Source organism: Lissotriton helveticus, chromosome 12 (genome assembly GCF_964261635.1).
Source record: "Lissotriton helveticus chromosome 12, aLisHel1.1, whole genome shotgun sequence".
Classification (NCBI taxonomy): Eukaryota; Metazoa; Chordata; class Amphibia; order Caudata; family Salamandridae; genus Lissotriton; species Lissotriton helveticus.
The window spans coordinates 52,375,024-52,388,310 of NC_136073.1; positions in this window are offsets into that span (position 1 = coordinate 52,375,024).

The window sequence follows — 13,287 nt, forward strand, 5'->3', positions numbered from 1 at the left end:
AAAAGCCTTGAAAAACCTCCACTATTCCTTCTATTTGTGTGTGCTCTTTGTCGTTCACTTTTATGGATGAGATTGCATTGCAGGAAGCCTTTTGTCTTGTTTGTAGAGCTAGTTGTTTTCCAACCTTTTCCCCATTCTCATAAAGGTTAGTTTTGAGAACTAAGAGCTGACGAAGTAAGTTTGACCCATCTGTTTTTTGAGCAATTGATGTTGTATGAGCAGCTTCTAATCTCGCTAACTCCCCTACTTTCTTGGTATATTCAGTGGTCTGCTGTTTCTTGAGTCTGGCTATATAACTAATGGTTTCACCCATAAATGCAGCTTTAAAACAATCCCATACCACTTTTCTGAGAGCGCTGTAGCGATTAATATCAAAGTAGCCCTGAGCCCAATTCCTGATAAAATTAATATAATCTCTATTGACCAGGAGTTTCCTATCGAATGTCCATACTGAGGGTTTTCTGGTAGTACTGGTTAAATTTACAGTGAGAACCAGGGCGTTATGGTCAGAAATTAGCTTAGGATATTTGATAATAGTTGCTAGGCCCGAGATGTCTCTGGTAGTGAATATGTAATCAATTCTGGTGTATTTGCTATGGGTGTGTGAAAAGAATGTGTAGCCTGGTTCCCCTTGGAGTTTAAGAGACCAGATATCAACAAGGTTGTGGCTAGTTATAAGTGAGCTTATTGCCTTGAATACCCTCGGTTTACGACCTGAGTAGTTTGGTTGGCTAGGTCGTTAAGAATAGGGCCAAGTGTAATATTAAAATCTCCAGCAAAGATCAATGGGCCGGGCCACCCTGCCAGTTCTAATTCTAGGCTCTCAAACACTGATGGTTCGTCCAGATTTGAGCCATAGACTGAGCAAATGGTTAGCCCTAGAGCTAGCTCTACAATTACCCATCTACCATGTTGATCTAAGGCTTGGGGTATAGGCTTCCCTATATAGTTCTTGCCTAGTATAGCTACCCCCCGGGTATTTGTTGTTTGAGTTGTGGTTGCCAGAACGTTGTATCCCTGAATTTTAAGTAAAATTTGCTTTCCCCAAGGTAGGTCTTGAAGACATATAATATCTAAAGAATTACGCTTGATTATCTCGAAGAGCCGCCCACGCTTGTCTTTGTCATGTAGCCCTGCTACGTTCCAGCTACAGATAGTTATCCTCCCCATAAAGCTAAGAAGTTTGTTCCCTTGCTTATACTGATATTTATAATTGCATTGGAAAGCGTGTTTTTGTGATTCATCAGTTTAGTTCAGAATCTTTGGTATGGAGTTGTTTGCATTTTTAGTGTTTTGTTCCCCTTCCCACCCAGCCTCCCCCTACTCCCCTACCCAGCCCACCCACTCCCTCCCTCCCCCCTTTTTCCCAAATGAAGGCAAAAAGACTCCGTTGGAGTTTAATAAGTGATGGAGGTGCTACACGCTATCAGGTCCTAACCAATATGCTTACATTTTTTTTTTTTTTAAACAAAGAATTTAGGAAAAAGAACATAAAGGAGATCATTGTAGCGTAGAAATCATATATTATAGTACATGATACCGGGTGCTTATCATTCAGAATGCCTACCTGACTATCTCTGTGTTAGTAACCCACACCACGTGTTTATGCTAAACATTTGAAGGCCCACCACCAACCCCCCACGATATCAACATTTTTTTATAAGTAAAGAGTGTCCATATAGTTCCATATAATTTAGTAATCGCAGGCGGTCAGGCTGAAGTTAAAATCACTTCATCTAATATTCCACCTTCTGTTTTGTAAAGTTATTTTAGGCTATCAAGGTATTCCTGTGCAACAATCTCGGAGACAAAGAACCTTGTCTGACCCCATATATAACCTTGAGCCGTGCTGGATTGTTGAGGTACACTGTTGCCTTTTTGTCCTGGAAAGGTTTTATAAGTTTACTCAGCCTCCACCTTCTCTCAACCGTGGTATGGCAGAAATTGGGACGTGAAAAGTATGTAACACCTTTGGAGGTACGCTTAGCTTCGGGCCTGACCTTCTGAAACACAGCCTGTCTAAGCAGAAAATTGCCAAAATAAACTAGGATAGCCCTCGGGTATGCTCCGGGTTTAGCGGGGGTTTTTAGGGTGAGTGCCATGCGATGGGCGCGCTGTATTTCAATGTCCCAGTTCCATTGGAGAGCTGCGGCTGGGAATCACGGAGGAGGTTTATCACAAAGGTACGGGTGTTGTCCCCCTCCAATTTCTCCGGTACACCCAAAATGCGCAAGTTGTTTCTGCGCAGCCGATTTTCGAAATCCTCCAATTTCCATCTGATGTCCCCTGTTTGTGCTTCATTTGATTCAACCCGCTCTTGAATGGCCACAACTTTGGCCTCGTTAGCAAGGGTTCTTGCCTCAACCTCAGTCAGTCGGTCCCCAAAAGAGCTACATGTTTTTACCAGCTTCCGCACTACACCTTGTACTTTGCGGAGAGCTGCTTGCGCCCTGCGACCATCCTGCGAGGTCTCTTCGCGATGTGCAGCTATCGCCTGTAAGACCGCATCTATAGATGCAGGTGCTGGAGTGGTTAGAGCCATTGGAATTGCTGGGGTTAGCTGTTCAGTGTGAGTATGGTCCTAATCTAAACCTACCCCATGAGACTTATTCCCCTGCTTGCTGGCAGTTTTTTGTTTTGGTTTTACAGTAAGCGGTTCTGCTCCCGCATCAGTCAGGCTATCCGATTCGTCAGTTAGATATGAAGCCGAGGAGTCCCCCCATTCTGCTTCCAATTCTGCCTCGTCAGAGAAGGAAAAAAAATCACTGGCTTCTTTTTCATGGTCATTATGTACAGTGTTGGCTTTGTGGGGGTTGTCTGGAGCGTTAGTTGACCCCCATCCCCCCCCCCGCCCCCTTCCCCCTCGGTATTAGTATTGGACAAATCCTGGTCATTTTCCAAATCAGGGCTGAGGTTGGTGGTTATACATCCAGAAATGTCTTGCTCCCTTGTACAAGGACCAGCCTGCAGGAATGTTTGGTCGCTGGTTGAACCACATCATACACCTGTGCCAGCATCAGAGATCGCATCAAAACCGGGATCCCCCGCTATTATAGGGGGTATCTCATTGTCATACATTTCAACAATATTGCTATTAGTGCTAAGTATTGTTACAGAGCTCACCTCGGTGGTAGCCGGTGTCTGTGATGAAGTCGAGCTGCCTGCCACATTATCAGTGCCCCTAGAGCCTTCTGTATCGGTGATTCTATTTCCAATTATCGTCGTTAAGGAGGCCGGGCTGCTTGGAAGACGCGGAGCGGGACTGCTCGTGCTGCCAGCGTGTGAAACCTGACGCTTCCTCCCTTGGCCCGGAAGCGTATTGGAACCTCTCCGCATGAGTTCCACTACTGACGGCCCTGCGGCGTCCTTCCGTGTGTCTTTCTTCCGGGTCCCGACCCCCTTCTTGGAAGAGTCGAGCGCTGCCGAGGTCTCGATCCTGTGGAGCCGTGCGGATGCATCAGCCTTCTCCGCCTTCTCCTGTGCCGCCGTCAGTCTCTCTGTCCCACGGCGCTCAGCTGCCTCGCGTTGTGCTTGTCACGCGGCCCTCGCACGGGCGGCTGCCGACAGGACGGGTGGAGCAGTGACTTTGGAAGCCATCTCAGCTGGAGCTGGAGCTTGCATCCCTGAGCACTGGATCACTGTGGCCACTGTGAGGTGAGTGCAGCTGGCTTCAGGGTCCAACTTGTTTAGTGGTGTTGCTGGGTTTCGTAGAATATATTTAATGACAGCCCAGCCGATGTAAGAATAGCACGCCCAGATCGTATGTCGTGCAGAGGGGTTGAAATCCATTTGAATGCGCACAATTGTGTTGGTTAGTCTGCACCAGTTTGAGTGTCTTAATCACTCAAAGCTCGATCCCCCATGTCTCTGATCATTCCATAGATAGGAGTACTTCAAGTGGTGATCTTGGCGTGGTCGCTTGTTACTACATCCTTACAGCCGGTCATCATGTTAGCACTGTCAGAGTTCCTTCAGCATGACTGGTCGGGAACCTCGTGCGTGTGCACTGCGATCCGTGTCAGATCGCCATCTTGCCTCTCCCGCTACACAAACTCTCCGCCGACAACCTCCCTAGAGATACAATAAGTCCTAATAAATAAGCTTACAGCTGTGTACATGCTGAGTTCATCAGGAGGAACAGACGGATGGTCGGTTGGGCAGGTGTCTTTGGATGGAGGTTTTGATGCAACCTTACTAGACCTGCACATTGTTAGTGACTGGTTAGATGTTCTGCAAGAAACTCATTTCTTCCATTACTCAAGCTTTCAGCAGAGAGAAGAATTGTCATGTAGTTCCCACACATGTTGTCCGTTTTTTCCTCCAATTGTTTGTGGCATTGGGCTGTCAGTTTTTCATCATGGTCACTTGCTTCAGACTTGATATTAACACTTGTGAAGGAGGACTCTTTCCTGTACGGCCTACACCTCTACCAATTTAAGGGAGAATCCCAGGGACAGAAGATTCTGCAACAATATTTTCAATTCATGTAGATTAAGCTTCCTTTTCCAATGTAGCAAGCTATACACCTGAACCACTTGGGCATGTACTTTGTCACCTTCATCAAGGGGATACGAGAAAGGGCAAAGTTCATGGAGCCCGCAACTGAATGCATCTGTCAATTAGCCACTGACCTGCTTTGCTTTACAGAGTAGGAACCCCCAAAAGTCAATTGAGTTGTATCTTCAGGGGTCTGTGACCTGTGGCAGTGTCATGTGAAGGTTCTGTGATTCAGAGCACAATGAATACGTTATAAATGTCTCTCCCCAACAGGGCCTGTTCCACATCTCCTTCCATTTCCTCAATGCTAAGAAGTAGTTATACAAACCTGCCAATTCGGAGATTCCATCATTACGCCAGTGATGGATGGGTACCTTGACTCTCAAATGGCACAACCGGACTAATATTAGCCAATGATGCTATGTGTACCATGGATTTAGGAAGGGACACTGGCTGTTAAGTGTGGAGGAAGAAGATGGGCTGGATTAAGAGATTAGAAACAGCAGCTGGTGAACATACTATCAGAGAACTGGTAATAAGATGCCACAGTGCCTTTACACTAAGAGCTATGAAGTGTGTTGCACCTTCAAGTGTGGCATGGCCAATTTCCTACTTCCAGGCTTGACAGCCATCTGTGTTGTAGTGTGGGCCGGGCCTTGTTTGCGCACATTGTCATGTTAGCATAGGCTTATTAGAAGTTTAAACGCCATTTTACCTTTTGCTGCTTTTGCACACGACACTGCATATAACTATTGTTGTAAAGTTAGGCTGTGTGAATTACTTCACATGAGATTGGCTTGTTTTCGACATCCCTAGACTTACATCATGACCCTAGTCTGCACAGTGAGTGCTAAAGCCTCCAAGGTTATCATAACAAGGTAGTTGTTGTTCGGGCTGATCGGCTCACGTTTTAGACATAACATAGGTGCAGCTGCAAGTCAACGAAGATTCTGGCGCCTTTAATATTGCACTGTAGCCATGATTTCAGGCACTTGGAAGAATCCCGTTTTTCCAGAGAGACAGAGAGTTTTTGCAGATCCTGATGTGATACACTCCTGCTGATCTTAGAGGTATGGGGTCCCCCTCACAAGCCTAAGAGACCTTCTATATTTGATAAAACATAGTTCCTAGGTAGGGAGGGTGATGTACTAGGCGCTATAAGACCTGTTTTCACTATCATTGTAATATGATTTCTCCTTTTGTGTTTTATGGAATTGTAACAATGTTGATCAAATTATTTCTAATCATATGTCTGCTTATGTTAGCAAAAATACTGCATCTTAGAGCACGTTGTTAAAATAAATATTTTAACCTTTCCCGTGTCTCTTTTTACTCCTATTGTGGGCTGGTATGAGAGTATAACGAAACAGTGTTCTTGCTTCCTACCATTCCTGAGTATAACCTAAGTCGCATGTTGTGAGAAGTTGGTCTGATGTATGATATCCACAGTTCTGTGGGCACCTTGTATCAGTCCAAACAATCCCTTATGGTGGTGGTTGTAAGTCAACCTTATAGACAAGCTATCCTAGAGGTAGCATGGACTAAGCAGCCTTCAGGCTAAACTCAAGAGGGCATGTGAAGCCAGCTGTTTTACCATATGCAATCCTGTAATATCAAATGAAAGGACACCACACAAGTTATATATTATAAAAATATATGTATTTATTACTATAATAATCCTCTGTACTCTTTATGAGGGCAGAGGCACAAGCGTTTAAACAAAAGCACAGTTAAACATACACAAGTTGCAAAATTATGGATAGGGCCGATGGCCACTCAAACCATATATTAAAAAAGTGGTATAAGTATCACTTTACGAACAATGGTAAGGCCTAGGGCCTTGGGAATCGCTTGGACTACACTGGACTAACAGCAGTTAGGACGGGAGTAGCCAGCGGGAATCGGGTGCAGCGCTAAAAGCACACGCATGCACCAATGCAAAGCCAATGGTGCGTAAAAGTTACAAAGTTACTGTTTTAGAAGTCTTCCGACTGGGCTAGAACTTGGCCACTTAAAACTAGGACACTAGAGGTGTAAACCACTACAGGAGCACCGGCGTTCAATTGTTACCTCACCCACAGGAAGCGGGTGCATAGGTGCCAGAGTGTGTCGGGTTTCGTCGTGGAGTTCTATGGAGCCTGGAGATGAAGATGCTGCAGGCGGCCAGGAGAGAAGAGTCCGGTTGGATCCAAGGGTGAATCGAATATGTAGAGTACCTGAAAGCAGAGGGGACAGAGTGTGGGTCACTAGCCAGGGACCAGGATGGCACCAGGAAGGAACCAGGCGATGTCGGGTGCAATCAGGTGGTTGACGGGAAGCTTGACTCCGCTGCCACGTGGACTCTGGGGCATCGAGGATGACCGTGAGTGAATCACGAGCTGTCCCACGAAGGCTCTCACTGTCGGCGGTGTCGGTTTCCGGATCGGAGTCAACAGGCCTTGGCAAAGGCAACCCACGCAGGATTGGAAGATCGCTTCTTTCTCGGACCAGAAAGGTCAGAGGGGTTGCTCCTTTTCAGGGGAGCGAGGGCCAGTCTGGAGCAACCAGACCAGCAGAGTCAATTTGAAGGTTCGTCGTCGTAGAGGCCACTAGCCAACGGGCGAGTGACCGGACAGACGCGTCGAGCAGGAAAATGCAAAAGGGCCCCACGCAGCACTCGGTGAGTGTGGAGGGGTGCTCTTCGGTGCACGAGCTGCTCGAGGCTAGGGCTTCTCACACCCCAATGCACAGCTTCGAGGGTGCCTTGGGAGCTGCACGGTCAGCACTTCGCAGTCTTTTCAAGATGGCCGACCCCACACTTCAGGTCGCCTCCACGGGTCTCAGATTCGCTGGGACTGTGGATCGGGGTGTTGGAAGGCAGGAAAGCTGGGTCTTGTCGATCTCTGTCGCTCGAGTTCCGGCGGGAACTGCAACAAAGCAAACCGTTGGGCGCTGGATGGTGCCTGTTTGCACAGGGTGGTCACTCCTTGACCACCAGGGAGATTCTTCAGTCTTCTACGTCGAGTAGGATGTCGAAGGGTCCAGAGTTTCGTTTCATAAGTTTCAGTCAGGATAATCTGAGGTGCATTGGCACAGCTCCTACCTTTATTCCAAATCAAGGGGCTGGATTACCTGCTAGGTCCCTCCTATGGGTGGGACCCAGGAAGGGGGTGGTTACACCCCTTACCCTTTGTCTAGTTTCGCGCCAGAGCTGGGGCTGGAGTGCCCCAGAACCGGTTTGACTGGATTTTGCATGGGACACCTGGTGTGCCCCAGGCAGTGTCTAGTTTCTTTCAGCCCTCCCTGCTCCAATCCACTATCTCCTGTCTGGGGTGGTTTAGCACCTCCCTGTGACAGGAAACTCTTTGTCCAAGCCTCCCCTGTCAGCAGCAGGAGGTCAGACTTGTGTCGGGGCAGCAGCATCCCTTTTGTGATGCTGAGGCTCTGGTTAGGATTAACCACGTTTTAAGTAAAGTAACATGTCTTCTCCCTCTAGAAGGGTGGAATGCTACCCCCGTGGGGGTAGTATTCCAAAGTGTATGACACCTTACACGACATGTTTTGATAAAGCCAAACCAAAGTTAGCAATAACCGCGAGGATTATAATGCACTTAAGAGTATATGGTATGGCAGTATCCTGGAACAGCAGTAAGGAAATGGTTCCGAACGCTGCAGACAGGCTCAGCTCATGCTAGAGCACCATTTCACATAAAACCAAGCACTCTGCCTCCAGGATTGTTAAGGCCTGCCATAGGAGTGACTTATAGGTATATATGTGTCCAGATACAGCTTTAGATATAGGGATACTATATCTAAGCAAGGGGTGACTACACCACCTTGCCCCAGCTGAGTGATCAGCCAGTTGTGTCGATTTGACTGGCCAGCCAGGGGTGGCAAAAGATATGCTGCAGCCCCTGGTAGGCCTTGGATGCACCAATGCCCCGGGCACCTATAGTGCACTGTACAGGGGCTGATACGGTGTCCAGTACCAAATTGGTGATGTACCTATAGTACATGGATATTAATTTAGAGAGAGAACAGCAGGCTGTGGGTCTGATTAGCAGGCCCACAGCCACAATAAGTCGAAAACCAGTGAAGCAAAAAGCAAAACTTGGGGTGACCATAGGAAAGCAGACCCTACTCTCCTACACATGTTCTGGGTTGTCTAATCATTGGTTCCTTTGCTATAGGACGAAGAGCTAATGTGACACTGATGCTGGCTGGTTAGGGTTTCTAGGCACTGGGGTGAGTTTTTGGTACACCACAATTCACTGAGGTCCTGGGTCTCTGTGCACAGTTCTGTGTAGGAGCAGAATCCATGCAACATGGCACACCTAACGTTGTGGTATTAATTTGAGACTCTCAAGTAGTGCTTATATCTGTCCACAACCCCTCACTATTGTTTCCGTTTGACAGTGGTGACGGATAAACTTACCTACAGTTAAATAGGTCTTTTCAAGTTGATAATTTAAAAAGGTTTCTATTGGAGTTACTACACAGTTGCGCTACAGTACTGTGTATTGTTTTTTTCTCTTCTGTGTCGTTATGGGTGATGTTGAAATACCCCAGCATAGCTGGATGGCGGTCCGCAATCATTTGCGGACTTATAACGTTCCCTTGGAGGGCATGGCAGTTGTTTTGTAGTGAGTGCTGATGCCGCATTCCTGTTCGAGCTTTTCTACTCATGGGTTACTTTTCCTGCAGTGAATGCAGACAACAATACGTTTCATGTTTACACTCACACTGCCGTGCCTATGGAGTACACTCCATATAGGACACAGGAGATTCCGATTTCAGCATAGCAGCCCCCCCGCTCTTTAACAGCGGTTAGATTAGGTCCTTTGTCCATCCCAGGGGCTTCTTAGCCTGTTTTGGCTGGATTTACCCCGCACCCCCGTGCAGCAGCACTTTTCGTTGCTGAATCGAGGCCTCTTTATACCTCTGCTGTAGGGGTTATAAGGGCCTTGGTTCAATAAATTTCCCGCAACCTCCAGGGCGGGGCACCTGGAGCTGCGGCGCATCCAGTTGGCCCGAGCGGGATCAAGAATAGTCCCGTTATGGTTAATGCGATCATGGGCAAGTGTCCCCAAGATAAGGATGAAATGCCTTTTTGGCTTGCCGAGAAATTTGACCAACTGGAGGCAGTATTTCCTAATAAAACTCCCGTGGAGAAAGACAGGTTTTTTACAATTAGTTAGCAGAAAGACCTAGTACCAGAAGTGACTGATTTTACCACACGGGGTATGGTTTTTGTGGCGGTCTATACTAGGCAGACCCTCCAGCATTTCGCGATTTTGCGATTCACAAAATAATCGCAAAATCGGCTGAAAACCGCGATAGCCGCGATATTGACTATTTCGGCCGCAAAAAACAGGTCTCCTGACAGACATAAAAAATTATGCCTTTTAATTGGCTGTACGCGCATAAGTCACGACGTGAACTGCGCTGTACAGCCGTAATAGCAGGAAACAGGAGAGCGCCCGTATCTGAATTACAAAGAAGGGGCATTAGTAGCTGACTTTGTTTGTGCCGTCGGCGCCATTGAGCATTTAAATCCTAAAGGAGGCAGCGCCAAACAAGAACAACCATATCTTATTGTGAGTTAGCAAGCCAATCTTATTTATCAAGGAAGCATACCATGCATCCATGTGTGTTTACGGTTGAACATAACACGAGATGTTCATTAAACGCGCATACCGGCAGCGGCCAACCCGGTTCAATTACTGTTAAGCAGGGCTTGTACTTGAGTAGTTTAGAGCTACATGTGCGCTTCTCCTGCCTATGTTTCCAGTTGTTTTCCGATTTTTCCTATTCTCTTTTGCGATCAATCTTCATATAGTACATAATAGCAAAAGCAAAACAAGTGAACATTTAAAGCCACGCCCATTGACATGGGCAATACATGGTCATTTTGTTTTTCTAGAGGAGCAAGAGGAGCATGTGAAATGCGTACATTTTACGGCACTAAAAAGTTCCAGTCACCTGTCATTTCAGAGACTGCTTTTTTATCAACATACATATTTAGGACTTCCGCACTGCTTATGTGCTTTCTGTGGGTAATGCAATGTCAGTTACTAAGTTTATTTTAGCCTGCACGCTTAGGCAAAATAAACGGAGCTGGCTAATTTGTGGTGGTGTCTAGTGTACATCTGATTCAATCAAATCAACTTCAGACGCCGCACACTGAGCCAGTAATGTGCGTACCCACACGGGCAGCTTACAACCACCACGAATGTGTATGCTCTGTTTAGCAAATCATAATTCTGGAGTTACAGTGCCCAGCTGCACTTGCTAAAAGATGATGACTATAAAAACATTACCAGGCAAGAGACTCTGTGGTTACTTCGAAAATGCATGCACCTCCGTCAAACACAACCACAAAATAGATGGTATTTTTCCTGCATTACAGGAGAGGGTCTGAGCATTAATCAGTTAATGGGGCGGGATATGCGGGTAGTAGTTTGAGGCGGAAAGGTCTTTTAGCGCAGGTGTAAATCTTCACGTGTTTGCGAATGAAGTGGGAGTGCATTTCACGTGGCCCAATACAACCAATGCTTCTAAATGCAGAATTGGAGTAACTTTGTTGACACACTGAGGCACCCAAGTTCTTCTGGACAGGTATTTCGCCATTTGCACACGAGTTAGTCACAGCCTGAAAAAATATACTTTCACATCATTCTACCATCACCATTCTAAAAGTTAACAATATGCAGATGCAGACCAGTGGTAAAGAAAATGGCACTGCGCATACGAGGGCAGGCTGGAAACTGATAGCCCACTCCATGGCACTGCACAGCAGGCTGCAGACCAACAGCACAGCCCCAGGCACTGCATAGAACAGGGCAGACAGCAGGCAAATAGCTTACTCCATGGCACTGTACATACAAGGACAGGCAGCAGACAAATAGTACAGCCCATGGCACAGCACAATTGCAGACAGGCTGCCTACAAACAGCACTGCTCATGGCGATGCACATATGAAGACAGGCTGCAGACCAGTAGCACAGATCATGGCACTGCATATGCAAGGACACGCCAAGAAGTACCTAGGAGGCACTTTTTGAACGCCAACCCACCCCCAATCCCCCTCCTCCCATACCAAAAACAAAAGCTTGGAGAGGCTGGTGCCAAAGAAATATATATTGGAAGGTTAGGGGTTCGAATACAAATCCTATGGTAGACAGCACACACCGTCTGAACAATGCTGTGGGTGGCGTCACTGGAGGGTACCACAAGGCGACATTGCTAGAGCACCCTCACAGGGGATGACACGCTGGTAGCCCAGTCCTAGGCGCTGCCTCCCCCCACTTGTGTAATGCACTGTACAGACCCTCCAGGATTTGAGGCTGAAAATGAATGATTATGAGTAAAATAAAGTGCCGCAAAAATGCCACTAAATTTCCATATTTGTGCCGCTAAATTTCCATATTTGTGCCTCTAAATTTGCAAATCCATGCCGCTATATCCTTGGGGGTCTGAATAGGTGCTTCCGCACACCGTCCATGTCTGTCCTACCCTCAGTCATTAAACATGTTCAAGTCGTCCGGAGGCGGCTGTTGAATTGGGAATGAGACTCGTTGGAGTATTTGACGTAGGTTCCGATCTCATCCTTGCTAATGTTAAGGGAGATGCGGTAAGCTTCCAAGTGTCTAATGATTTGCGCGATGTCCCCGATGCAGAGAAGCCCCGCCAGTTACCAAAAATTATTACGGCGGCTTAGAAGACCATTGGCCATAATAGTTTAGGTGTTAAGCCTTTTGCCAAGGCATCGCAAAAGCAAACTCAGGTGGCGAAATCTGACAAAGATGATCACCCCATCGTTCCAAAACAGGATTGGAATAAGAATAAGAAAGAAGGGAAGCAGCAGCAGAAACAGGGGTCCCGCCCCGCTTCACCAATACCTGCGTCTACTGTGCACACTTCGCGACCGCGCTACTATTAAGACGCCTGATGGTTTTCAGGTTCCGGATCAACGATTCATCGGTCTCACCCACCAGCGGAGGAGACGGCGGCAGAGGACGGGGTGCGAAACAAGAGCAACCCAGGAAGACGGACGGTAAAGGCAAGCATAACCGACTCTCCATGTCAAAGACCCCAGTTTCAGAAAAAGAAAGTTGCTGCTTTAACAGCGAGTTATGCCATGGATAGTGAGAACACAGTTTCAGAACATGATGTTGGCGCTGACGCTGTTAGACAGCACGGCGGAAATTACCATAGTGCTGGAGGCGCTGCCTCCACTTCTGAAGGTGACAGCAACTGACACGTTCGTTGTTGTTGAGACAGCTGACACTAGAGTGGCTCCCCCTGAAAGACTTTTTGAAATTGACCTTTTAATTGAAGGTGACATACAAAGTACTATAAAAGGGGTATTTTGGGGGAATTTAACTACTACCTATGACATTTTGTTGGCGGAAGTCGACTGGCCCCCACCTTTTGTTTTAGCAGCTCCGCAAGGGGAGGAAGTAATCCTCCCTAGTTTCGGCACACAGTGCCGAAGGAGCAGGCTCTGCTTTTTGCGGAAGATTGGGCTAAAATGCTTGCAACGGCTTTGTACCGTACTCACTGTGGCTGGGACAAATTTTCCCCCCCGACATGAGATACCATTGCGGTATATGCCACAGCCTAGGCTTATTTAGATGTATATATTGTTCATTGCCCTTCCCTTCTCTCACTTACCCTCAGATCTGCACATTGCTGCAGATACCACTCCCTCCTGGGGCACCTGTATATAAACAGCATTTAACGATTGGTACGTTTGTGAACATGATATTCCATGTTCCACATGAATAAAATGTGTTCAATCTAAATAAT